Below are 18,514 nucleotides of genomic sequence, written 5' to 3' on the forward strand. Positions count from 1 at the left end.
CCTAGGAAAAAAATCACTCTTTCTCCGCACTTTGCTAATGAAAGTTATAGAGTAAAAACTATTATTGCTGTTTGGCACTAGTCCATATATGCCATACATACTACTGTTATTTTTCACAGTTCAAGATCCTGTTTTGTTGTAAGCTCAGTGCCAATAGTCAGAATTTCACTCTGTGCTACCTATTCCTCCTCATTAGTGTAGTGAAAGAGTGTTCTGCAATAGTTTTGTTCAGTTGGCTTTTATATTGGCATGGTTAATTCTAGAAGCTGTGATCTAAATTTGTTGATCACACTTTGGACACTTAGAGACAGTGAATTGTAGCATCTGTCTGTGATTGAATGCAGTCAAAAAACACATGGAAAATCTTCCATACACTTCAAACTACAGTGTCGGTACATTTTAAAGAGTTTTCAAGATGTTTCAGACATAGTTTTTTGAGTTTTTTGTTTTAACTTGAGGAGACCTCGTTTCTTTCCCACAACCACAATGATTTGGCCTTTGATCACTGTATTCTTTGCAGGACCCCAGGCTCAGCATCTTTTCTTTGTTTGTTCTTTGATTTGTAAATTTTCAGAACCCCATAGCTAAATTTAAGAGATTGGGGCAAAAACTGTAGTCAGAAGATTTGGCTTCTTTAATTTAGCTGCATGGAGAACCTTAAGGCTCATTATCTTTCCTGACTTGATAATGCAAATGAGTACCTGAATCTTAAGGATCCCTCAGGGTTGCTATAGCAATTGATTATGTTTCATAAAAGCTAGATATATAAAAACACAGCATGTTCATATTCCTTCCAAAAACATTTTCACCAATTCAGTGATAGGAGAGTACTTATTGTCAGGTTAATTCAGCTAAGGCAGTGGGCATAGAGTCTTACATCAGGTAGGAAAAAAAGAATTATAAAAGTTATAATGTAATCTAGTAATTGACTACTGATCATCTACTAACCAAGGCATCTTGAATTGAGGTAAGTTGGAGCAGAGCTGGGCAATTTTGGTGAACTGGTAAACTTTTATAGACTTGGAGGTTGTATTCTGGGATTTGTCTTAGGTCTGTCTAACTGACTTGAATTAAACTTTGGTACCCAAGAAGTTGGCACAGAAAAAATAACTAGCAAAGCTAGTGAAGGTCATTAATTTCTCAAGTGTAACCTATTGACACTGAGTACATCTGTTCCTTGATAGGCTGTTCTCTCAGCATATCAATATATCCCTGCACAGAGAGCCTCTGTCCATGTGGTATGGAAATGGCAGTGTTCCTGTCTTCTTGTCTCATTAGCTAACTGGAGTCAGGCACTCAAACTTGAAAGTAATTTCTTTTCAGTTTTAGGTAAGTATTTATAAAACTGGTTTTTTAGACAACTAGTAATAGGATAGTTAGATAAACTATTCATATAGTTGAGGAGCCAATAGTTATTTTTCAAAGGTCCTTGGAAAGCATTATGTAGTTGATTCATTGTTTTTTGACATCCTTAGCAATTCTGTTGTTATGGGATTAAAAAATAATTTGAAGACTACTCATTGCAGGGCCTTTGAGTTCTGTTAATGTCAGGGAAAGGACATCAAGAGAACTAAAAAAAAATAACCAAAGAAACCTGACTCATAAATTAGAGATGACAGAGGTCTGGAACTCTTTTTAGCTTGATGAACTAAAGCTAAAATATAAAGAATAATATACTGTCTTTCATAGATGAATATGTCATTAATGATCTACCATCTGTAATATGCTTTTTGTTGATTTTCTCAATAGAGTTAGAAAACAAGGAATGGGAATGTTTAGTAGGTTATTCAAATCAGTAGTGCCTGTAATAACTTGAGAATTTGAGTGGGTTGCAAGTTCAGGTTGGATAAGCAAGACTATATAGGTCTACAAAAAAGCTAAATTGATCTAAGATTGTGTTATAGAATATTATTTAACAGTTTTTGGAGTGTGGTCCCTGGAACAGCAGTGTCAGCTTCACCAAATAACTTGTTAAAAAGTTGCAAAATCTTGGGCCCCATCCCAGACATGCTGAATCAGAAACTGGAGCTTTTGTCCTAGGAATCTGTTTCAATAAGTCCTCCAGGGAATTCTGATGTATGCTAAAGTTTAATAACTACTGATCTAGAACAGTATCCTCTTCTACTCAATGCTGGTCAGAGCATTCCTGGATCAAATATTCTGCTTTTATTTTATATTCTATAAAAGATGCTGATAACTTGGAGTGCTTCTAAAAGAAAATGCTACTGTATAGGAAGGACTAGGAACTTGGGGCGCCTGTGTGGCTGTCGGTTAAGAGTCTGACTCTTGATTTCAGCTCAGGTCGTGATCTCAGGATGGTGAGATCAAGCCCTGTGTTGGGCTCCATGCTGGGTGTGGAGCCTGCTTAAGATTCTTTCTCTCCCTCACCCTCTGCCCCTCCTCCCCCGAGTATGCTCTCTCTCTCTCTCTCCCTCTCTCAAAAGAAAAAAAGAGAGAAAAACTAGAAGCTGAATCTTATGGAGATATTTGAAAAAAAATTTGGTATATCTAGCCTAAAGAAAAGATAACTTAGAGGCTTAAGACATATAATTGTTTCCTTCAGTTAGCCAAAGGGCTATCTTAGCTCTTGAAGGTAGAACAAAAGGCAGGAAAACCTTCTGGCAAAAGTGTTATATGTTGTCTCTCATTTAGTGAGCTTCGCTTCTTTGGAGGTATTTGTGTGAAGTTCTAGACACCCTCAGTGGTAATGCTGTAGTAGTCATTCTTGTTGTGGGTCTAGGCAGATGGCCACTGAGGTCTTCTCTAGACTAAAGGAGTATGTATCCATGACTTGCACCAAATCACCTTACTCTCAGTCGGCTTCTGGTCTTTACCTAAGCAGTCTTCTCATATTTAAGTGATGGATGAAACCCTTTTATCTGAAAATGTTCTTATTTTACCCCAGTTCGTCTCTAACTAGTGTTAGAATTCTAAATTAAGCCTTATTTTCCTTCTGCCTTGTGGAGGTATTATTTCCTTATCCTCCAGCCTCTTCCTGTTGCTGTCAGCCGGATTTCATTGTTCCTTTGTAGGAAACTTTCTTTTCTTTCTTATCACTTTTTTTTAAAAAAGATCTTATTAATTAATTAATTAATTAATTTAGAGCATGAGTGGGAGGAGGGGCAGATAGAGAGGGAAAGAGAGACTCCTAAGCAGGCTCCACCCTCAGTGCTTAGCCCCAGGTGGGGCTTGATCTCAGGATCCTGAGATCATGACTGAGCCATACAGGGTGCCCCAAGATTTTTATCTTTTTATGTCTCTGTCTCATATTCTATGTAATTCATCATATTTGTCTGGTAGTCCAATCTATTGTTTAGATAATATATTGAATTTTACATTTTAGTGTGTATTTTTCTAAAAGTCCTATTTGGTTCTTTTTCATATCTGTCTGTTCATAATGTTCTGTTATTCTGTAATTATTTGAATTCCTTTTATCTTGTTTGTCATCTTAAATATCTTAAATATATCTTTTATTTTAACTTTCAAAAGTTCTTTTGTCTCAAGTCTCTATGCTTTTTATTCTTTTTGTTGATCTTGAGACTCTACCTCATGAAAAGTCAGTTCTTTTTTTTAAAGATTTTATTTATTTGAGAGAGAGAGAGCAAGAGAGTGAGAGAGTATGAGCAGGGTGAGGGACAGAGGGAGAAGCAGATATCCCAATGAGCAGGGAGCCCGATGTGGGGCTCAATCCTGGGACTCCAGGATCATGACCTGAGCTGAAAGCAGATGCTTAACCGACTGAGCCACCCAAGTGCCCCGAAAATCAGTTCTTCATGTGGTATTAAATTTTTGATTATGAACTTATCTTTGGCAAGAATTGTTTTTCTGTGGGAATGTATATTTCCTAGATTAATGAAAGTGTCCCTATTGAGCTCTTTTACCTTTGTTTTTCCTGGTTGTGTCAGGAATTTCAGTGATCCAGGACTGTATTTTTTTGTTCATATTTCAGCTTAGAAATTCCTGTACTACATGAGTATTGTATATTCTGACAGCACACCAACACTTGGATTTTAATTTCTCATGGGAGACTATTTTTTTCCCAACAGCAAGTGCTTATTTATTTATTTATTTATTTATAGCTTCCATTTCACTTTAATCTGGTCTCTTCTCACTGAAAGTATAGCCTTTCAAGGTCTCAGAAGTATGCAGTGTCATGGACTTAATGTTTGTATCCCCCTAAAATTCATATATTGAAATCTAAATCTTAGCACTCTTTTTTTTTTTAAGATTTTATTTTATTTGCGAGAGTGAGAGAGCGAGAGTGGGGAGGAGGGGCAGAGGGAAAGGGAAAAGCAGGCTCCCCATTGAGCGGGGAGCCCGACACGGGGCTCGATCCCAGGACCCTGGGACCATGACTGGAGCCGAAGGCAGATGCTCAACTGACTGAGCCACCCAGATGCCCCATAAATCTTAGTGCTCTTATAAGAAGAGGCCAGAAAGCCAGCTTGTTTTCTTCTCACCAAGTGAGGATACAGTAAGAGGTTGGCAGTCTGCAGCAACTCAAACGATGGCTTTCAGCAGAATCCAGTCATGTTTGCACCCTGATCTTGGACTTCTGGTCTCCAGAACTATGAGAAATAAGTTTCTGATGTTTATAAGCCATCCAGTCTGTGGTACTTTATTGTAGCAGCAGGTACTGTGTTGTTTTAGCAGCTAAGATGGCAGGAGTCTAGTTTATATCTCCATTCTTCTGTGGAACCTGAGGTCTATCCCTGTATTGATATTAAAATCCAGTATGTAGCTGTTAGGTAATTCTGGCCTCATGTTCTTCTGAGATCTGAGCAGAATCAGCTCCAGAGCACATTCCTCTGGTTTTTAGTTAGTTAGTTTTTGTTTTGTTTTCTTTTTGCCCTAGTACCTAGATATTTCCTATTCTTTCAAACTCAATTCTTTAACTAAAAAATACTATGATATTGAATTAATAATTTCTATGTTTTGTGTCAGCTCAGTCTGTCATATTGTCAGTGTAAAAATTTCTTGATCTCAAATTCTCCCATTTTTTTTGATAGTGTTACTTACAGGTATGTAAGCAGAAAGTAGATATGAATACCTTATCCATACAATTCTCATACAACTATAAACCTAAAACAAATTCATAACTTAAATCTAAAAATTTATAATGAATAAACAACATTAACTTAATAAGATCAATTTTGTGGTTTTGCTAAAGCTAACTTGCTGTATCCAACACGAATAGTATCTAGTATCAATGCAGAATTTTCAAAGTTACATGTATGATTTTTCAGTTTTCTACCAATTTTGTCTAGTTAACTTATCATGAAACTTTTTCATACTATGTGGCAAACTATTTTGACTTTCACTTGATACAATTGCATAAAGGTCCATGTCTGCCCTTTTGCTCAGTGGCAAAAATATCCCATTACTTGATACTGTTCTCATTGTAAACACAAATGCAAGGGCAAACACTAAAATTACATAATGGTTTTCAGCTATAAAAACAAGCATTCAGATAAAACAAACCACAATTAATTTATGTTTTTAGACAATCACAAAAATGTGGAAAATGACCCATCAAGAACCATAGAACCTGTCTCTGTAAACCAGTTTGGGGAACTCTGATCTGTGACATATACTTGTGACCCAGCTGCTTGAATTAAGAAGAGTTGTCTCTGGGAATGATATCAAGAAAATGGTGGAGTAGGCAGCTCCAAACTCTCATCCCTCCACAAAAACATTGACCAAATGAATGCTGAGTCAAGAAAAAGGCAGTCTGATAACAGTAGGAAATCTGTGTGGTGTTTTTACTTGCCTTCTACCCACTTTCCCACCAGCATGTTGGTAGTTTTGAAGCAGTAACAGCCCATGTTCATGAATGTGGGTCCCTGTTTACTGACTGCAGAAGGACCAGAGCATATCTTTTATGCAAATTATTATGTATATTTCTTCTAACCTGTCTAAGTCCTACCTCATGCTCAAATTATTCCACTTTTCTCAGCAGGAACTTTGGAGAACAGAAGGCAGTAGGTTTGTATGTTCAAAGTGCTGAAAGAAAAAAAAAGCCTGTCAACCCAAAATTCCATATTTGACAAAACCGTCCTTTAAAAATGATGTAGAAATAAACAAAAGCTGAAGTAGTTCATTCCTACAAGAAATGCTAAAGGGATTCCTTTAGGTTAAATGAAAGGGCACCAGACAGTAACTTGAAGCTATATGAAGAAATAAAGATTTCCAGTAAAGGTAAATATATATAAGAATCAGTATTTGGGAGGAAGGGGGCTTTTTATCTCTACTTTGCATTCCTACTGGATTTAAAAGACAAATTTAAAGAATTTAAATTTAATAAATTTATAAATATTAATTTATTAAATAAATTAATTAATTTAAATTTTAATTTAAATAAATTAAATTAAAAAAAGAATTACAAATGTATCTTATTGGGTACACAATATGTATTAAATGTATAGAAATGTTATAATTTATGGCAACTACAGATAACCTAGATGAAAAGGACAAATTTCTAGAAACACACATTATCTAAACTGGCTCCAGAAGAAAGAGAAAATTGTAATAGACTATATAATAAGTAAAGAGATTAAATCCGTAATCAAAAACCTCCTAGTGAAGTCTAGGACCAGATGGCTTCACTGGAGAATTCTGCCAAACATTTAAAAGGAATTAATACCAATCCTCCATAAACTCGGCCGAAAAATAGAAGAGCAGGGAACACTTCCTAACTCATTCCATGAGCCCAACATTAACCCTGATACCAAAGCCAAATAAAGACATCACAAGAAGAGAAAGTTACAGACCAATATTCTGCATAAATATAAAAGGACAAACCCTCAATAAAATACTAGCAAAGTGAACCCAGTAATATTGAAGGTATTGTACACCCTGACCAACTGGGATCTTACCTGGGAATGCAGTACTGGTCCATAAGGGAAGCAGTCGGGTAATACACTACATTAATGAGTGAAGGAAGAACACTACATTATCATTTCAACTCTTACAGAAAAGTGATCTTAAAAAAATACAACACTCTTCTGTGGTAAAAACACTCAGACAACTAGGAATAGAAAGGAATATTTTCTTGTTTCCTTTAATTATGTGTATTTGCACTATAATGTTTCTAGATGTGGGACTCTTCTTATTTATTTTATTGGACATTCATAGAGCTTCTTGGATTTGGGGCTTAATGTCCTTCATTGGTTTTGAAAAATTCCCAGCCAGGTTCTCATCAACTTTTTTTTCTGTCCAATTCTTTCTTTTTTCACTTTCTTCCTAGGACTTTAGTTACATTAGCTCTATTAAAAATATATTAGATTTTTTACCGTGTTTCATACGTTTCTTACAACATTTTCTGTTCTATACATCTGATTTTCTTTCTTGGAGCCTGAATATTTGGTTGAACCCATCTTCTAGTAAATTAATCCTTCTGCTGTATCTAATATGTCATTAAAAACATCTTTTGAGTTCCCAGTTTCAGGAATTGTGTTTTTCAGTTTAGAATTTTTATCAGTTTTCTTTTTTCTTCTTTTTTTAAAGATTTTATTTATTTATTTGACAGAGAGAGACACAGCAAGAGAGGGAACACAAGCAGGGGGAGTGGGAGAGGGAGAAGCAGGCTTCCCGCCGAGCAGGGAGCCTGATATGGGGCTCTATCCCAGGACCCTGGGATCATGACCTGAGCCGAAGGCAGACGCTTAATGACTGAGCCACCCAGGTGCCCCTTTTATCAGTTTTCTGTTGATAGATCTCTGGTCTAAAATTATCTATCTCGTTACCAGTTTTTTAAACATTATTTCATATTGATAATTATAATATCTTAATTACCCAAGGGTTTTTGTTTTCTGTTTTTATCTTGTTTTGCCCCACCTCCTCTCATGATATATTTCTGTCATTTGATACTTCTGATAATTTTTTAAAGTTCTGGACCAATATTCTCGCTGCAAAGTAGGCTACCCTTAAGGCTTTATAAACTTTAGTATGTTTCTTGTTTACACGTAATCATAAGGTCTAGTCCTGCTGGAATCTCAGCTTGAATCTTGGGCTGTTTGCCAGGACCCTTCCTCCTTGGTGGACCTTGATCTCCAAACTTCTGCCTAGCCCCGTGAGACTGCTTAAATTCTGCTTGGCTTTCTCACCTCTTGGCAGGTCTTCCTGATTGTTGTTTCTGTTTCATGCCCCCTTTACAGTTTAGGATTAAGTAAAAGCAAACAATATAAAGAATGTCAATCTCATTTCTCTGCCCTACACTTTCCTCCAACATCATCTTATTCCCTAATTTTGACTGTCTTTGTTTGGGGGGAGCCTGGCGTAAGAGTGCTGAATCCATTATTATTTGACTCCACATGATTGAGCAGCTCCAGTTTTCTTCTCAGCCTCCATGCCCCCGTGTTGGGAATAAGCAAATTCCCCAAGGGGAAGAAACACTGGAGAAATTCCAGGTCACCTCAGTGTTTAACTTTTCTCTTTTGTTTCCGTAAATCTTTGTGTCTTCCATTGCTCTCTGGTGCCTTCAAACAGCTGTTTTTATTTTGTTTTGTTTGTGTTATTTCATCAAGTTTTACAGTGGGTCTTGATGGCAAGATTTGCTTTATATCAGCTGTATTGTCATTGGAAGGCTCCTAAGTCTCTTTTTATTTGTAGATACTGTTCATTTTTTTTAATGCTTTGTTAGTTATTTGTTAAGGAAAATTAGCTACTTATTTTATAAGATTTCCCGTGGTACATCCCTGTGATATCACTAAACATGTTCTTCTGTGCTATTTTCATTAAGTTGGTGGTTAAATATAGATATAATTTTGATAAAAATATTTTATAAATATTTATGTATATTTCTAATTGCGTTGAGTTGGGAGGCACATCATGTCTAGTTTTCTCCATTTTTGTGATGTTAAGAATTAATCCATGTGTTCATTTTAATTTTAATTTGCATTTGTGTCAAACGGTAAATAAATGTATGTTTTTAACTTTGTAAGAAAGTGCCAAATGGTCTTTAATGGTAGCTATACCATTTTATGTTTCTAAAACCAATGTATGAAAGTTCCAGTTGCTCAAAATTCTTGTCAACATTTGGTATTGTCATCCTTTTTGTTCATTTTAGTCACTCTAAAGGTCACTCTAATGGGTAGATACTGGCATTTTTTGTTGTTTTATCATTTCCCCAGTACCTCCTGCTAGTGAGCCCTTTCATATGCTCATTGGCTGTTCATAGATCTTCTTTTATCAAGTGCCTAATCAAATCTTTTCCCCATATTTTACACTGGGCTATTTTTCTTATTAAGTTGGAAGAGTATTTTATATATTCTGGATACCAGTTCTATTTCAGTTTCTATATTCAGTTCTATATATATCCCAAATCCTTAGCTTTTCATTGTGTCCTGCCTAAGAAATCCTGTACTCTGAGTTTTAAAAACTTTTCTTCTGTATTTTTTCTAGAAGATTTGAAACTATAACTTTTTCTGTTTGGGTATATGATCCATTTAGGTATTTTCTTCTATATATCAGAATGATGAAACAGTTGAGGTTTATGTTTAGGCATATGGCTACCCATTTGTTCAAGCACCGGTGCTGCAAAGTTCTTTAAGATTTCATTGGACATTATCCCATTTACTGATTAGAAGACATTTCCTGACCACAACACACAAAGTTCAACATATGTGTCTTTTAAAATCTATGATACTACATTATTATTCAGGCCTCGCTTACCATGATAATTTTTTTCTGGTTGATCTGTCAAAGTCTCAAGTGTATTCTGTCAAGATCTCTTACTGTCATTGTGCTGCCTGTGGTTTTTGGTACTTTCCCTGTTCTACAGTTTTTTTTAATGCATTCTCATGCAATATTATGTGTCGTGTTAGGGCTTGTGGCAGTGAGATCTTTATTTTAGAATGCTGATAGGAAATGACCATTTTGTTTAATAACATTTGCCTTGAATTTGAACTTATGTCTTATAAATATGTTACTACCTCTTCTTTTACATTTGCTGTTTCTTTATATGCCTTTACCCATTATTCTGTCAGTTTCATCCATTTTTTTAATCTCATCTTTGTCTTTTAATAAGATAATTTATTTATTTTGGAGAAAAGTGAGTTTCATACTTTTAATAAGATAATTTAAATGATACACAACTATTGAGCTGTTTACTTGGTTATAAGTGTGTAGTTTTGTTCTTTCTCTTTTTTAAAGTTCCTTTTGTTTCTTTCATTTTGGTGCATATGCCATATTTTTTAGCCTTGCACATCCCCAGGGCTTTGAAGAATGTAAGTCCTTTCTTTTTTTTTTTTTTTCAAAATATTCTTCAACTTTATAATTCTCTTAGTGTTAGAATTAGTGTGAAAAGTTTTATTTGTGACTTTTTAGTCTAAGTGGTTTATCAACACATTTTCATTATCCCCTTTTTCCTCTCCTATATTTTTAGTATTTCCCAGTGTTTTAGATTGAGTATTACTATTATTATTACAGTGTTATTTTCTATATTATGTCTTTTTCCAACAGTGAATACTGAAATTTACACTCACTTTTAAGACAACTGTTAAATTTATCTCACTTTCAGTTAGTTTGCTTTAGACTATGGCTTTCACAATGCATACCTTTAAGTAAAGATATTTGTTTCATATTTTGTGAGGCCTGTACATTTCATGTTGTTTTCTTCTCACCTTTTAGCTTGATCAAAATAATTTTTATGTCACTTTTTTGACCTTTGATACTCTGTACTTGTTCCACTGTCATCTACCTTTTAGTGTTGCAGTAGAGAAATCTGATTTTGGTAAACAACCTAATTTTCTACCTGAATGCTTGTATTTTTCTGTAAATATTTTTCTGATACATTGATTGTTGTTTTTTTTTTAAGATTTTATTTATTTATCTTAGGGTGGGGGGACAGAGGGAGAGGGAGAAAGAGTCTTAAGCAGACTCCGCACTGAGCACAGAGCCTGATGTGGGGCTCGATCTCATGACCCTGAGATCATGATGTGAGCTGAAACCAAGAGTCAGACACTTAACCAACTGTGTCACCCAGGTGCCCCTATATTGATTATTCTTAATGTTTCATTTTTTTCTTGGCTCCCCTTTACAAACATCATTTGACCTGATGCTAACTTTATCTTCTGTGTTCAAATTGATCATCTTTTCTATTATCATTTTTACCTTCATACCAAGTTCTGGGAGAATGTCTCATGTTTGTTTTCCACATAACTAGGTTAATTTTCCATAGCGTAAAGCCTGCACTTATTCCCTGTCATATGGAACTCAATTTAGTTACTATGCTTTTGGTATTCTTATAACACTTTTATCTTATCCATCTCTCTTTATATTTCCTGTTGACTTTTGGATTTATCATGTTATTTCACCTCACACTGTTTTCTCCTATCGCTTTATGCTCCTTTTTTATTGGAAATGATTTATTTTATCTTTTAGATGATAATACCAATGAACTTCTTGGAAGTTTCCTTTTTATCCTCTAATATATGATTTTCTGAGACTTGAGAATTCTGTGAGTTTTTTATTTTATAAGAATTTTTTTTAAAGATTTTATTTATTTATTTGAGAGAGAGAGAATGAGAGATAGAGAGCACGAGAGGGAAGAGGGTCAGAGGGAGAAGCAGACTCCCTGCTGAGCAGGGAGCCCGATGCGGGACTCGATCCCGGGACTCCAGGATCATGACCTGAGCCGAAGGCAGTCGCTTAACCAACTGAGCCACCCAGGCACCCTCTGTGAGTCTTTTAGATGCTGTATTAGGATTCTCTAGAGAAACAGAACCAATAAGGTGTGTGTGTGTGTGTGTGTGTGTGTGTGTGTGTGTGTGTGTGTGTGTGTGTTTGTATGTGTGTATAAAAGGTTTATTGTGTGTGTAAAAGGTTTATTACTGGAATTGGCCTCTGTGATTTTGGCTCCTGAGGAGTCCTAAGATCTGCAGTTCTTAAGCTGGAGACCCAGGAAGTTTGTGTAAGTTCTGGAGTGAAAGCCTGGAGGCTCAAGACCTAGTAAGAGCTATTCAAGTCTAAAGGCTGGAAAAGACTGATGTTCCAGCTCAAGGCAGTTAGGCAGGAGTTCCTTCTTACTCACGGGAAGATATGCCTTTTTGTTCTGTTCAGGCCTTCAACTAGTTGGATGAGGCCCACCCACATTAGGGAGGGGAATCTGCTTTACTCAGTCTATTGATTTAAATGGTAAGCTCATCTAAAAATACTCTCCCAAACATACCCAGTTTAATGTTCGACCGTATATTTGAGCACCTTGTGACCCAGTCAAGTTGATGCATAAAATTAACCTCCACAGATTGCTATAACCCCCCCTTTTTTTTTCATTTTGTGGCATTTTTACTTGGGCTATGTGCTAGTATTTTATTCTCCTACTTGACCTCAGATATAGTTCTTTACACATTGTATCCTTGTCAAAAAACAAAGAGAGTGGACAGCTTTTCGTCCTTTTCTCTGCCCCATTTAATGGCAGTCTCATTCCTTTCCCAAACTATTTGTGTGCATAATGATATGCACGCACATCTCTTCTCTGATTTCCTGATTCTACGGGCTTTTAAGTTATCAGTTATTACAGCTAATCAGCTTCAGTGGCTTTCATGCCTAAGAGTGTATTTTCTCACATAATAACAATTCCAGTAATCATAATCACATAGAGGCTCAGGAATGTCACGACTAAGGCGTTTATAACCTCTTGACCTTTTCCTCAAGGTTTCAAGGTAGCTGGAGAAATTTAGCCATTATGTCCCTAGACAGCAGAAAGGAGGGAGCAGGCAAAAGGGTTTCTGAAGACATTTCTGCTTTCAAATCATTTGCCTTTCATTCTGACAGGAGGCTGAGAAACATAATTATTCTGTTTGTATTGCCAAGGATTATTTTGTTAATGTAGAAGGGAGCAGGGATAACAAATAGGCAACTAACATAGTCTGCACGTATTTTTTGAGTGGAGGTGGTGTCTTCCTATGACCATTGTCAACTTCTCTAAAAACTTTCTAAACTTGTGGAGTACCATGTACACGGTCAATTTCTTTTTTTTTTTTTTAATATTTTATTTATTTATTTGACAGAGCATAAGCAGGGGGAGAGGCAGAGGGAGAAGCAGAGGGAGAAGCAGACCCCCCACTGAGCAGGGAGCCCAATGTGGGGCTCAATCCCAGGACCCTGGGATCATGACCTGAGCCAAAGGCAGACACTTAACCAACTGAGCCATCCAGGACCCCCGTAAATGGTCAATTTCTAGCATGTCCTGTTACAGAGATTCTTCAGTTCTTGTTCTTACTGTGCTGACAGGACTGTGCCTCTAAGATTCCATTATATTTCAACAGTTTTCCTTTAACTACAACTTTATGCCATCTCTTCAAGATATACAGCTTCTGCTTAAATTTAAGAAAGAAACTGGGTGGCTGGGGGTAGTTGAGGGACACCTGAGGAATAGGGGGAACCACATTTTTAATGGCCAGGAGTACCAAGTATAGAGAACAGCTGCCTAGCTCTGTATTAGGTAATGCTCAGGGTCTCTGAGATGAAGGGATAGATGGTAGAAGACTTTTCAAGAGTGTTTGATGCACCATATTATAAATTCTAGGAACATTTTTCTTAATTCAGCTTCTACCTCCTTCTTAGGATAACTTCATCCCTATTTTTTTCAATCTTGGTTTTAGCATTATTGTGGCTTTTCATCTTTTTCTGGCTCTTTTCTATTAGGAGTGTTTGTAAAAAGCTATTCTGAAGGGCTGTTAGCCAGGCGATCTTTATTCAGTGGGTATTTATTTTAATAGCCATTTGGTTTCATTACCTTTTAATGAGTTCTTTGATAGCAAGTTCCTTAATTAACAAGGCAGTCTTTCAGGTTTCCTCTTTTCTAATTGTTAACATATTTTGGTGCTTTCACACAGATACACTATGATGAAAAGTTTCCTCTTTACAGCTCCTGTAGGGCCATTCAGAAGGGAAAAAGATGGGGATGGGGAGAATATGCAGTGTGTTTCCTTAGAATATAAATGGTTTAAGAGCATTTGTTCTCCCAAAATGAGACTGAGTGAAATATTCATATTTCATCCTTGATTTCCTATGACAGGAGTAACTCAGAGTGGATTTCTACATGTATGAAAGTTGATTGAATCTAGCTCACATTAGAACTTGTATGTTGAATTTTTCTGTAACCGCCTCTCAGAAAATGTGGAATATTTAATTCCGCCTGGGACCCAAATAAATTTTCATTTAAAAATTTCCTTGAGCTATCTGCACTACTCCTCCCAAAGATAAGAACATTTTATAATAAACCACCTACCACTCATTGAGGCCCTCATATGTGCCAGATAACTGTACTGGTCTCTACATTCTATTATCCCATTTATTGCATAAATTTCTGCGAGGTTGGTGTCATTATTGCCACTTTACCAATGAACAGGCTAAGTCTAACCAAGATTAAATAACTTTCCTAGAGGTCGCATAAGTGATAGGGCTGGGATTTGAACCTAAATTAATATGAACCAAAGTCCTTGCTCTTTCTCTGTAGTATCACTTCCACTCTAGTCTTGTCTTGTTTTCACTACCACTTACCATAAAATGGACATGGTGGCTCAGGCACTGTTCTCCCATAGTAAGATTAATTAGAGAGCTAATGAAATTTTTGTAAAGAAGATCTTAAATGATTTCCCTCAGAGAAACCTAAGGTTTTAAATATTCTGAAATGAAGTATTTGTATTGGCAGAAAATAATGAACCAAAGCACCTACAGGATACGTTAGCTCAAAAAAGCAAAAAAGAAACTCAGACTAATGAGGTGTTTGGGAGGAGAAATGCTCTTATTTAGGGTATTGACCAGTTAGGAACTGAGTAATAAGTTGTATGTGGAAGTTAAAAGCGACTGGCTGGCAGACAGTTAGGCGTCTGTACCATTGTGTTTTGTAAACTTTCTCCTATGGCTGTGGTGTGTTTTTTCCAAGCCCACTTAATTTTTTATGAGGTTTGTAAAGGTCTTGAATAAACAATTGAGATTATAGAGGTTTTCCTGGAAGCTTTGGTTAATATTTTAATATGCTCTGCTTTGTCACATTATTAAATAGCTTATTGGAAAGTTTGAAAGAGAGTGTTTCTTTTTTATTTTTCCTATTTTTCTTTCTCATTTCTCTTTTAAAATTTTGATCTAGCAGTTAAATATCAAAATTCGATATAGTTTTTAGCTGATTCTCTCTCTTCTTTTTATTTTAACTTGATGCCTCTACAGATCACCCTTGGATTGGGAATTAGCATCTGGGAGGCCTCCACTTAAAATTCACTTCAAGTGAAATTCCAGGTTAGAGGGTATATCTTGAAATGAAGCCAGTGATTGTAAATATAAGTGGTAAGAGAGGACTGGAGAAGGAGAAGGGGAATTGGATAGGGTCAGAAAACAGGAACTAATAGAACTTTGGAGATTACCTCATTGTGACCTTTTGCTCATTAATATTTGAATCTGATTCTTTGGCATCTTGGTGAAATGTCAAGCATGGCAAAGACTGAATACCTTCAAAGACATTTCTGTGTTAATGAGATGACTTGATGAAGTTGACCTTTAACCTGAACAGGAATTGAGGAAAGAGAAAGGAAGAGTTTTTATTTCTCATTATGAGGACTTCTTATTCTATGGAGGTTTGTATAGTAATAATTGTTATTTGTAGAGTACTTTATATGACCACATTTCAAATTGGAAGCCACTCGGAAACATTTCCATGTTGTTGTTATTGGGATGTAATGAAGGTCACCCAGAAAATCCTACCACTTTTGTGAAGCCTTCTCTGACTATTTTGGCCTCGTAACCATTTCTTCTAAAATCATATAGCACTTAGAGTTTATTCTGCTCAATTTAGCACTTAATTGCATGTTCTCCTTGATTTGCTTCAGAACGGGAAGTACACTTTCCACTTCTTTGCGTGACAGAATTTTTTTGGTTAAAAAGAAGAAAATCATATGACTCTATAAAAGGCGTAAATAGTAAAATATTATGAACTCATAAAATACTTACATTTTAAGCAAATATACCCAATGTCTTGTCAACTGTTTTCCATACTCAGGATCAGAGGAATAAAAATTATAATATTCATAAGACATTTACTGAGTACTTAATGTAAGTCAGATACTGTGGTGAATACTACATAGGAATTCTTTTTATTTAACCATTGTAACAGTTCTATTTTTCAGATGACAAAACTGAGGTGAAGAATAACGTCAGTGTTTTAGGGCATCATATTTAATGTTTGTTTTCATTAAACCACATATCTGTAATTTGTCTGTTTACCTTTATATATTTTTCTATTTGTTTGTTTTTGCTCTTAACACTATTTTGATCTATGGCAGTCGAACATGCAAGTCAAGGCGTTTGCTTGTGTTTTTGTTGTTTTGTAATGGGAATGTACTGATTGACTGTACCTTTTATCCTTTATTGCGAATTTGAGTTCATAAGACCCATATATGAGTGCATTTTCTTTATAAAGCAAAAATGTTTGCCAAGCTGATAATGGAAATCAAGACTAGGGCATATAAGATTATTGGCAAGGGAGAAATTCTTTAAATGTCTATTATAGTTTTTTCTGGTTTTATATATTGGCAAATTAAAAAGATCCTTTTTAGTTCTACTTGTGATCTCATAGCTCATAACAGACTTATTCTCTAGTTATAAATATTTTTATATTTATATTTGTATATTTATATACAAAATATAAAACCAGAGAATTGTCAAAAAAAATGAAGGGATCATTGCTTGGGATGTAAATAACAATTGGTTTCAGAGGAACAGGATACCAAATAAGAAAGAAAGAATCCCCCAAAATGTCTTTATAAAATTCCTCTTCAGTTCCTGGCTAATTTCTAAGCTTCACATGAATAGGGCACACTCTGAAGCTGTAGAAGACATCAGCTGCTGGAATATTAATAGTTGAGCAAATATTCTGGCGTTGCACAGCAGAGAAACATTGAGGATTGGACCCATGGAGAGACCTGATGAGCACGTGGTCTTTCAGTTTAAACATCAGTAAAGCCATTTGCAGGGATTAAGAACAAGTTCCTAAGATAAAAGGTGAAATTAAAATAGACTCACTATAACTTTAACAAGCCTGACAAAAATGAAAGTGATCCACTAATAATTTAACTGCCTGCCTAAACAAAACTCAAAACTCTACTGAGGAGGATAAAATAATCTAGTGCCTCTATAGCATCTTATCTGCAATGTATGACATATGAAATAGAGTTTTTTTTTTAAGATTTTATTTATTTATTTGACAGAGAGAGACACAGCGAGAGAGGGAACACAAACAGGGGGAGTGGGAGAGGGAGAAGCAGGCTTCCCGCAGAGCAGGGAGCCCGATGCGGGGCTTGATCCCAGGATCCTGGGATCATGTCCTGAGCCAAACACTTAATGACTGAGCCACCCAGGCGCCCCTGAAATAGAGTTTCTTAACGTGATAGTAAGCAGAAAAACTGACCTGTAATCAAAAGTTAAAACAGTCAGTAGAAGCAGATTGTTAGATAATCCAGATATGCTAAGAGACAGAGATTTCAAAATAACTGATTAATATATTAAAGAAAACAGAGGAAAGAATGGACAATACCAAAAAAATTATTTGGACATACGTTAAAAATCAAATATGTGTTTTAGAATAGCAAAATACAAGATTTGTAGTGAAGAGCTCATTAACGTGAGCTCTTAAAAATGGATTAAACATGTTTAACACAGACTCAATAAAGCAGAAGTCGAGATAAGTTAACTCAAAGATCTATGAATATACCAAAACTTAAACACATAGAAAAAAAGAATACAAATTTTACTTTTAATTTTTAAAAATGGAATAGGGCATAAAAGAGAGATGGAGCACAGTCGAAAAGTAGAATATTTATGTCCTTGGAGACCCAGAAGTAGAGGAGAGAATGAGAATTGTGCAGAGGATTTAATGTGTCTGAACTCAGTAGCAGATCTTCAACTGTAGAAACAAAAACTGACAGAACTGAAAGGATAAGTAGATAGATTCACAATTATAGTTGGTTATTTTAACACTCCTTCAGTAACCAATAAAACAAGTAGACAAAATACCAGTAAGGCTATAGAAGACTTGAACTGTAATATCAAACAACTGGATCTAATTGACATTCCACCACCAGCAGCAGCATTTTTTTTTCCTAGTGCATATGCAACATTCACTAAGAGCACATTTTAGACCATAAAACAAGTCTCAATAAATATAAAAGGAATAAATTCTTACTATGTTTGCCATCTGCAACAGAAATAAATTAGAAATAAATAACAGACATGTTTATGTAATATATCCCACTTAGACATAACATATCGTCTTTTTTATGTAATGCTGGATTTCATTTGCTATTGTGTTGAAATTGTGTATGTGTGTTTATGCAGGATGTTGGTTTATAGTTTTCTGTTCTTATATCATCTTTGCCTTGGATTTTGCCATCACGGTAATGTTGGCCTCATAAAATGCATTTTAGAAATGTTTTCTCCCCCATCTCTGTTTTGTGAAAGGTTTTGTCTAGACTTGGTTTCATTTCTCCCATTAATACTTGATAGATTTCACTAGTAAAAT

At 35.6% G+C, this 18,514-nt stretch overlaps 1 protein-coding gene and 1 long non-coding RNA gene across 6 annotated transcripts in view; one reads left to right on the forward strand and one right to left on the reverse strand.

Moving 5' to 3' along the window:
* The window catches only part of EXOC6B (exocyst complex component 6B), a 610,253-nt gene that overhangs the window by 393,589 nt on the left and 198,150 nt on the right, over positions 1-18,514 (forward strand). The gene's annotated exons all lie outside the window — the stretch shown is intronic.
* Positions 1-18,514, reverse strand: part of LOC113937167 — a 48,994-nt gene that overhangs the window by 1,848 nt on the left and 28,632 nt on the right. The window contains exons 2-4 of one of the 2 annotated variants that reach the window (XR_003524525.1): positions 15,366-15,503; positions 5,927-6,003; positions 4,363-4,568 (exon numbers count right to left, since the gene is read on the reverse strand). This is a non-coding gene — a long non-coding RNA (uncharacterized LOC113937167). Of the gene's footprint in view, positions 1-4,362; positions 4,569-5,926; positions 6,004-15,365; positions 15,504-18,514 lie in introns of those variants that run through there. The other variant, XR_003524526.1, reaches the window with a different exon arrangement.

The sequence above is a fragment of the Zalophus californianus genome, chromosome 8 (assembly GCF_009762305.2).
Source record: "Zalophus californianus isolate mZalCal1 chromosome 8, mZalCal1.pri.v2, whole genome shotgun sequence".
In the NCBI taxonomy this organism is placed as follows: domain Eukaryota; kingdom Metazoa; phylum Chordata; class Mammalia; order Carnivora; family Otariidae; genus Zalophus; species Zalophus californianus.